Below are 6,761 nucleotides of genomic sequence, written 5' to 3'. Positions count from 1 at the left end.
CTATTTATGGTGTGTGTGTGTGTGTGTGTGTGTGTGTGTGTGTGTGTGTGTGTGTGTGTGTATATATATATATATATATATATATATATATATATGTGTGTGTGTGTGTATGTATATGTATAGATGCACATACATGTGGCACAGTGATGCAACAGATAGTGTTGTCACCTCACAGCAAGATATTCTCTGCTAGGGTGCCTTCTGTGTGGAGTCTGCATGTCCTCCCTGTGTTCTCATGGGTTTCCTCCCACATTTCAAAGACATGCAGTAGATGGATTGGATACTCTAAATTAGTCACAGATGCGAGTGTGTGGTGTGGAAGAACTAACGTGGCAGGGTTAGCCACCCAGTGATATAAACCTAGGCTCTAGATGATTGTCACTGTTGAAGTGGCACCCCGACCCCATGTACAGAAATGGGGAAAAAGGGGTTGTGGATGGCTGGGTGTCTGTGTGTGTCTGTGTGTGTCTGTGTGTGTCTGTGTGTGTCTGTGTGTGTGTGTGTGTGTCTGTGTGTGTGTCTGTGTGTGTGTCTGTGTGTGTGTCTGTGTGTGTACGTACTACGGTTGATTGAAAACTCACTTGATTGAAAATGAAATTACTAGGACCACTTCACTGAAAGCTCACTTCACTGAAAACTCACTTGACTGAAACTCATTTCACTGAAAGTTATAAATGGCCTTTTTCCCCACTGTAGTACAACCCTGAAGTTAGTATATAAAGTAAGGGGGTGGGGTGGGGGGCACAGTTATTTATTGCACTTGTAAGTATCACTGTGTATAGTTTAAAATGTTTATAATATGTGGGAAGCTGTGCCCCCCACACCCCCTTTTACTTTGTATACTAACTCCAGGGTCGCACTACAGTGGGGAAAAGGCCATTTATAACTTTCAACGAAATGTGTTTCAAAAAAATTAGTTTTCAGTGAAGTGTTATTAGTAATTTCATTTTCAGTCAAGTGAGTTTTCAATCAACCATAGTAATATATATATATATATATGTGTGTGTGTGTGTGTGTGTGTGTATATATATATATATATATATATATATATATATATATATATATATGTATATGTATACAGTGAATATAAAAAGTGTACACCCCCCTGTTAAAATGGCAATATTTTCCCAATCTTCCTTGCAAAAGCACTCCAAATCTGTTAGATTGCAAGGCCATCTCTTATGCAAAGCCCTTTTCAGGTCACCCCACAGATTTTCTATTGGATTTAGGTCTGGACTCTGGCTGGGCCATTCCAAAACTTTAATTTGCAGTATTGTGTTCTCCACCTTGCCTTCCCCCTGATGCTTGCCTAATTTCCTGGTGATATGCTTCCCAACCAGAATCTCTGGCTAGTGCTGGGCGGCATACATTTTTGAGGTTAGTGCATGTTGACGTCCGCTTTATACCGGACGTGTCTTTATGGCCGACGTACGTGTAATGTGTTGCAGCATAGAACGTACCTCACAGTAGCAGGAAGGCTTTTGGATACTGGCCGGACGTGTGTCAGGTGGAGGTGGACTCCCTTATGTGATGAATACTGCAGCATATAGAAGAGAAGGACATCTAAGATTTTACACAACTATTCTTTCCTCTCTCTCTCAGCTTGGGTATCATACCTTAGAAACAGATAACCTGTTCTAGCTGCATTCATTGAATTTTTCTATACCAAATTGCATATGTTCCCATTATATATAGTATAAAACTGTTAGTTTGTTTGCATCTAAATGCTACTACTCAAATCACTATTTTACATTTTTGTAAATACTCTGTAGAGATTATCTGCTCAGGGCTGTAATGACAACTGTTGGTTCTGGTTTTTTTTTTTTTTTATGAGATAGTTTAACTACCTTTAAAAAAAAAAACTTAACAGTTTACAAGCATTCTATTAAGTGTTGGCTTAACTGACAGTTTGTAAGCTGTCATACTTTTTCTTTTTTAAATGCTTAGGATTGCCTGTAAGTTGGTGCCTGAAAGGTAAGGTACCGTATTTGCTCCACCCATGCTGTGGCATTAATATGTATATAATGTACATATAAATACAGAAACACACTACAAATGCATGTGTGACGTGTGCCTGTGCATTATGTATACATGTGCACATTGTGTATATGTATATCTATCGATACACACACACACACACACTCTGACTGTTTTCATTGATATCTATATGTGCGTGTGTTTGTGACAGTATCATGACACAATAAATTAGACTTTTAAATATAACAAGAAAATGCTCACTTCCAGTGTTGCGTCCAAGATCAATATTGTCATTCTCAACAACTTTGTCACTGTACTATATGATTCATCATGCAAGTCCCAGTATGAATTTTTTGCTGTAAAAAAATGTAGAGAGTATTATTTTAAGAAATTTACACATTTCTGTGATTCAGTCCATACTCCCTGAAAGTGTCAGAACATTAGAGGGATCCAAAATGTGTGTACAGAGTTTACTTTTTCTTATGAAAGTCATGTCAAGTTATAGTTGCCAGATTATCAAGCCGGTCTCATGTCATGTTATTGTTGCCAGATTATCAAGCCGGTCTCAGTATGTTCTGAATATGAATGGTAACAAGTAAGCATATTTATAATGTAGTGTTTTTGCTTAGGGTTAACCATTACAGAGTTAGTCGCCTTTGGTAATTAAAGACAAGCAAACTAGTGAAAAGCAAAAGAGGTTGATAAATCTTTTGTCCTAAAGCACCCATTACATCTGTTAAAAGTGTTTTGTTTGGACACATAAATTTAAACCATATACACCTGAAATATATCCCACAGGAAAACTCATCTTAGAGGATTTTTAGCAATTTTTTTTTATTTAACCTTAACTTCAGAGCCCTACAAGAAATGGCCATATCACGGTTTTATGCCCTCATCAAATCATTTATTGAACATTGTTATCCTACAACTATAGAAATTTGTAGAATAGATTGCACTGCTCTAAAATGTTCTGTGCTGACAACACAGGTTTGGGAAAGGACTCTGGCTGCTGGTAGGGCAAGCCTGGAGGGAAAGGATGAAGAGGTCTACCATTGGTGGACACTAGGAGCTTAGCAGGAGATTTCAGGGTTAATGCAGGAGGCAGCAGTGATGTCCAGATTTCTTTGCAGTAGCCACTTTCCCAAGTAGAGAAATTGACCAACCATACTCGTTACTACCCACTGAGTTAACTTCAAGAGAAATCTGGGGGACCCACCTGGTTGAAGGGTCATGTCTCCAATTCCTGGAAAGGTAGAGTTTGGGGATCCAGGGAAATGTAATAGCAAAAGCCAGTTGGGGAGGCTTGAAGATGTGTGACCTTTGGGAGAGAGTTAAGTTCATTACCTCATATTGTAGGGCCAGTGGGTAGCCTGCAAGTTCCAAACGCAATCACATAAGCACTCATTTTCATTATCCTTACCAGCAGTTGCATCATCCAGTCTTTGTTTTGTAAACACTCTGGCAGTTCGTGCATTTATAGTAGTCTGCCGAAATGTGTAAAAGTTAACTATCATGCAACATTCTACAAAAATAACTATGGTGATTCTGGAAAGAAGCAGCTGCTGATGTCACCCACACATATATGTTTTAATGACTGCAGGTGCATTCCGCAGAGACCGATGACAGTGCTCACATAGTCCACTCACTGACTGTCTCATATCCATCCTGCTGCTGTACCAGTCAACAAGCAGAAAGGGAGCAGTATCTGGAAAAAGACGAGCAGTGACACCACCAAGAAAATGTTAAATAAAAAAATGGTTCCCTGAAATAGAAGACTGAGAGCAGGGCAGAAGAGCTGCAGCCATTAGCATGACTTCCTTACAACTGTTGGTACTTCAGTCTAATTTGATTTTCAGCTGGGTGCCTAATTGCTGGAGGTTTATTAAACTGGTATAGTTTGAAAAAAAAGTAGTAGCCATGGCACATATGCAGCAAAGATTCAAGTGTACAAGTTACTAGCTTAGTAGGTGGTGTGTGAAGTGTCAGCCATGGTGTCTCTCAATTCAACACATTGCCTAGCAATCCTCTCCCTCTTTCTTTAGTTGCTAGGGCAGCAGCTTTGGCTCCCCTCACAATCTGGCACCAGTCTCATCCACCCCACACTTTCTGTGACCCTGGAAAAGATGTCAAGATGTGTTGGTAATGCATCAGTACTGAGCGATGATCCAGTCTTCAGAGACATGCATTGGTAACATCAGTCAAGATACACCAATCCATGTAACCCTGCACTGATTGCAGAAGGAGTCATTACTGGGAACATTGCGGGTGCTGCAAAGAGCACTTTTGACTGACATCAAAGACTGAAACAGTACTAATTTCATGAACTTTAAACCATACTTTGACTTAGGAATGGTGTCCATTCCCATCATGGTATTAGAAAGCCATAAGGTTTGGATAAATTAGAAAAAGAGTAAGACCATTCAAGTAAACTTGCATTGTATTACAAAAGTGGATTTAGACTGTATTCCCCAACCTTTGTACTCCCAAGGAGATTAGTTAGTTTGCACACTTTTCCACATATTCCTTGCTGGTCTTTCTCTGTCCATTTACAAAGTAAGAAATTGTAAAAGAATTGTAAGCGTGTGGCCATTTAGTGAGCCTAGTTTGTGAACAAGGAAGTTTTATATCCAGGCTTCCTGGTTAGCAAGGTCAGAGCAAGATTAAAAAAGGACAGAAATTAGAGCACCCAAGCTAGGGTTAAAGTGGGACATCAGACATGGATAGATTGCTAGACCTAGAGACTTTGCTCAGACCTTGAAGTGTTTCAGCTCAGCATTCATTGGAAGAGACAGAATACAGCTTTGACCCAAAAGCAGTTAAGGGAATCCGGAGAACTCCAGATTATTTTGTAAGTAAAGTTGCTGGAAAATCATTAGCAATACTGGAAAAAGTAATGGATGTTTTGCAAATAGTTTCCAGCATTGTTGTTATTTATTGAGTTGGTTAGCACATATTTTGTTGCTGAAGTTCATTATTCTAGAAACCTGAATAGATGTTTCAGATTGTGCTTCTATCCATTCATCATCTGCTTGGAAAATATAGACAAGTTAGAATCTTAAATGACTGTATGTTTTTACCTAAAGATAGCAGTGGACAGTAGTAAAGCATATGTGCTGTTGCACTAGTCTACAGTTTTGTGATCCATCCCATTGTAAAACATTTTGTTTAATTGTATTGTAGGGATTGTTGCATGTTTGAGCTCTTAAAGCAAAGCCGTAGTTAGGATGGGACAAAAGCAGTGGCTGCCGCAGGCGTAAGCTGATAGGGGGCAAGACAGGCACTGTAGAAAAGGTGCAGTTGGTCCCTGCAAGGCAGTCTTTGTAATTAGGTAAGCAAGTGTGATTGTGAGCTCAGCTGCTTAAGTGGCATTCATTCAGTCAGTTATGTGATTGCCATAAAGGTGATGCGAGTACAAAGTGCCTGCCCACATTTGCAAAGGTTGCAGGTGGTGGTAGTCATTTAACTTCCATGAGATTGCACCTGCTTAAATGATTTGCATGTGTGTGTGTGTGTGTGTGTGTGTGTGTGTGTGTCCTCAAGTCTCTAACTCTGGAGAAAGTTTATTTGGTCCTCGCCTTTGGTTGAATGGGGCTGTCAATCAAGGCACTGACCAGGATGCTGCGTGACAGCTACAGCTCTTATAAGTTAAAAAAATGGATTGGAAACACTAATTGCCAAAAGCCAAAATGTACTTTCTGGGGTTTTATATTAAATTTGCTCTTCTCTTAACTAGTGGTGTTGAGCTGTTTATTTGATTTAGTAGTTTTTGATAGCTTTTTAGTTATTTGAACCTTCTGGTTTTATTTAGGTACTGCTCTGTATTAACAATGGACCTTTAGTTAAGAACCAGAATTACCCATTCTAAAGACTTACACTTTGTCTGTGATATAAATAGGACCTGCTGGAGAGACAGGTATATATCCCAGAGATTACCCCTTCTCTGAAACAGACTCCCCATCCATATGAAGCAGGGTTCCTCTCTAAATCAATTCAAGTGTAACTTGACAATTGGATGGGGAACAGGAAATTCATCCGTGGTTTGGTACCTACGTCTCTGACACAGTTAGCCTCTAATGGTTCATCTCCCAGGCATCTGCTTGTAAATGTTTCACCTCCCAAGCCCTGCTTACACTTATCAAGGGTACCAGAACTTGTAAGAGGTGAGGGATGCATGGCTAGGCGTAAAAGGCTCTTGTGGTTGTTAGCCTAATAAACAGCTATGAACCTATAATAAACTTGATTGTTTAAAAAGTAGTCTGTCCAGGCCCAGATCTATGATGTAGAAGGCTAAAGCCTTGATTACAACACACTTGACCAGAGTTTAATTAAAGGCTTCTGTGTTAGAAGAACCAGGCAGAGTAGGGTAGAAGTGAGTGGTAAAATACTGTCCCACCTGCACTGGGTAAGCAGGGATAGATGGTCCAGTGTTTGTTTCACCAAATGAAACGGGAGGCTTCCACGCAATACAGTTTTTATCAGATATGTAGATGTTCATCGTGTTACCCTGCTGCGGTCATCAGACATAGGTTATCCTGCTGTCAGGTGGTCCCGCAGTCGGCCCGAATTCCAAAGTCTTGGTCCGGCATCGGTTGCTGTCGCTTCTTCCCTGATGTCAGTGTGCCAGGGGGTATATAAGAGGCATCCGACGCCATTTTCTTCAGTCTTTTTTGCCGCGCGGTGCCCGAAACAGAAGCAGTTCGCAAGTGCCGGTCGGCCAACACCTGAGATTTTCGATTTGAATTTCAGTCCGAAGTCTTCAATAAAGCTAATTATACCATGCTGAT

The 6,761-nt window shown here is 40.2% G+C and overlaps 1 protein-coding gene across 1 annotated transcript in view; it reads left to right on the top strand.

Moving 5' to 3' along the window:
• Nucleotides 1-6,761, top strand: part of TFIP11 (tuftelin interacting protein 11) — a 725,612-nt gene that overhangs the window by 696,780 nt on the left and 22,071 nt on the right. The gene's annotated exons all lie outside the window — the stretch shown is intronic.

The sequence above is a fragment of the Protopterus annectens genome, chromosome 4.part0 (genome assembly GCF_019279795.1).
Source record: "Protopterus annectens isolate FY-2018-M chromosome 4.part0, PAN1.0, whole genome shotgun sequence".
NCBI lineage: Eukaryota > Metazoa > Chordata > Ceratodontiformes > Protopteridae > Protopterus > Protopterus annectens.
Note: the sequence above shows the minus strand (reverse complement) of the source record. Positions and strands in the feature narration are given on the sequence as shown.